The following is a 3,167-nucleotide window of genomic DNA, read 5'->3' as shown; positions in this document are numbered from 1 at the left end:
CTCCAGGAGGCTAGAGACCACACTTTGGAAATTGTAGTAGTCTATTATAACAAGATACTCAAGGCCATGAGAGCTGGAAAGATGGCTTTATGGTTATGGCACTTGGCTGCAAAGCCTAAGGGCACACGTTCAATTCCCAGTACCCACAAAATATTAAAAAATGCTGGGTGTGGTGGCACACGCCTTTAATCCCAGCACTCGAGAGGCAGAGGTAGGAGGATCACCATGAATTCAAGCCCACCCTGAGACTACATAGTGAATTCCAGGTCAGCCTGGGCTAGAGCGAGACCCTACCTTGAAAAAATCAAATCAAATCAAATCAAATAAAAATAAAAAAAAATAAGTCATGAGCTGGCAAGCTGGCCCAGCCCTTAAGTGCACAAGGGCCTGAAACCACCTGAGTTAGAATCTCCAGAACCCATATAAACCGCTGGGAGTGGCCATGCGGTCCTGAACCCCAGTCTGGTGAGGAGCAAAGACTGGATACTTACTCTGGCTTGTGAATGAGAAGCTTGGGATTCAGTAAGAGATTTGTTACAAGAAAAGAAAAAGCAGGTAGTGGACTGTTGAAGGGTATTAATACAGAAAATCTGGGGTTCCTCACCAATATACCAATATATGCCATTGCATTGATATGAAATGAGAATTTTGGGGTGTCCCTGGATTATTATCTCATGAATTCAATGAATTGAAATCCACAGACTAGACTGTAAAGTTTACAGACTATTAGATTAAGAGAAGGAACGAGGAGAACATGTAGAGCTCCTGCCCATCAGCAGGCAGGAAGGGGTAAAGCACACAGAGAGACCCAAATTGAGGTCACTTATAGATTATGAATGGAGACTGAGCTAACCAAATACAATGCCAGGTTCAGGTTTAATCATTCTAGGAATCTTAATTCTAGGAAAGGGGGCCTCCTGCTTAAGGAGGGATCAAGTTAAGTTTATGGAAAAACAGATCTAGGGAACTTCTTTAGGCAAGAGATAAGGAGAAACCAGAATCTTCTCTGACCTCTAGCAAAGCAGAGACTGCAAGAGCAGGCTCAAGGACACTCCCTGCTTTTACTTTTGGGGCTCAGTCATCCTAAATTGCCTCATTATGTTTTCCTCCTGCTGCAGGCGAGTGCACAGGGCACCACATTAGCACATACATATGCATATTCAATGTACACTAAAAATAATAAAAAGAAATCATTACAAAAATCATTGCTGAGTTGGCTATATCCTAGACTCTGGCCTCACTTGCCTTCAACAGTGCCATCTAATAGACACTCAAGTATGTCAAACAAGGCAATCCTGATAGATATGTTTATTCAGGGCTAGAGAAATGGCTTAGTGGTTAAGGTACTTGCCTTCAAAATCTAAGTACACAGGTTCAATTTCCCAGTACCCACATAAAGCCAGATGCACAAGGTGGCACATGCTTTTGGAGGTCATTGGCAGTGGCTAGAGGCCCTAGCATGTCCATTCTCTCTCTCCCTCACTCCCTCTCTTTTTCTTTCTCATAAATAAAATATCAAATATTGAGCTGAAATATTGACTTACTGGTTAAGGCACTTGCCTGCGAAATCTAAGGACCCAGGTTTGATTCCCCATACCCACATAAGCCAGATGCACAAAGTGGTGCATAGGTCTAGAGTTCTTTTTCTCTCTCAAATAAATAAAAATAAATTAATATTAAAACAGAAATGTTTATTCAGCACGTTGTTCAACTTCCTTTCAGTGTATTCTGATGTATGTCCAGCTAGAAATAGGAAAAACTACATTTCCCAGAATCCCTTGGAACTGTGTAATTTAAGTTCCACCAATCAGATGTGGTCACATGAAGGAAATTGAGAACCCACTAACTGGAGTGGGGAAAGAGGCAAGGTGGGAAGCTTTTGTTTTGAGAGTACAGGTTTTGACAAGTCCCAAGTGTTTCTGAAGCCAGTGTTTCTAGCAGTGGCTTCCAGATTTTTCACAACTACATCTGAGGGCAGCAATGCTGGGGCCAGATGCTGAGAGGGCACCTTTCTGATTTGCTTACACAACTCCTTCCTGAGGGTGGTGGCTTGGTGTCAGGAGAAATAAGTTCACATTTTTTTGGTGTTTGCCTGTGGTGTTCTACACCCAGATCGCACTAACTTTTCTTCAACAGCACTATCTAGTGTAGTGGCCAGCCCCAATTTCCCTGTGGTTTTTCTCCCTTCCTCTGGCCCTTTGTTAGTCATCTGGTTCCCTGAATTGAATTACAGAACTGGAGTCTTTCTTACCTTCCTTCCTGGAGGCACTTGGAAAATTTGCTTGACATGCAGATTTCCTGCCCTCTCCACACTTAAGCAAATCTGTTCATTCTGCCTGTAAGCTCTTTGGTTTCTGTTTCTTTAATTTAAAGGGAATTTACCTCCTCAGACACCTCACCACCATAAAGTGATGCCTCAGGTCAAATGATCTAGGTGAACTAACTGCAATGGAAAGACAAGAATTTCTAGGTAAATTACTAAGGAAGCCAACTGAGTTAAAAGTTAGCAGGTGTCTTTTAAAGTGGAAAAATACACACACACACACACACACACACACACACACACACACACACACACACGGATACAGAGTAAACTGTATGTTTGAGTGGCCTTTGATGTGCTGGGACAGAGCAGTGGCACGTACTGCAGTCCTAGACAGTCACCCGATCTGCAGTAATGTGGCCTAGTCCCCCTGTACACAGAAGTCTGAAATATAGCCCATGGCCCACTTGCTGAGCTTCCACTCTGCCCAGGAGTGCAGGTACTTCTCTGTAATCCCAGCACTTAGGAGACTGAGGTAGGAGGACCACAAGTATGAGGGTCTAGCCTGGACTACATTTCAAATTCCAGGCCAAACTGGGCTACCTAATAAGACCCTGTCTCACAAATGGAAGAATTGTCATGTGGTGGTTTGAATGCAAATGTATGTCCCCCAGAGTCTTATGTGCTTTTGATTAAGATTAAGTTTCCTGGGCTGGAGGGATGGCTTAGAGGTTAAAGGACTCAGGTTCAATTCCTCAGGACCCACGTTAGCCAGATAGATGCACAAGGGGGTGCATGTGTCTGGAGTTCGTTTTCAGTTGCTGGAGGCCCTGGCGCACCCATTCTATCTCTCTCTTTCTCTGTCAAATAAATAAATAAAAAGATTAAGCTTCCTATTTGGTCT

This window comes from Jaculus jaculus, chromosome X (genome assembly GCF_020740685.1).
Source record: "Jaculus jaculus isolate mJacJac1 chromosome X, mJacJac1.mat.Y.cur, whole genome shotgun sequence".
NCBI classification, from domain to species: Eukaryota; Metazoa; Chordata; class Mammalia; order Rodentia; family Dipodidae; genus Jaculus; species Jaculus jaculus.
Note: the sequence above shows the minus strand (reverse complement) of the source record.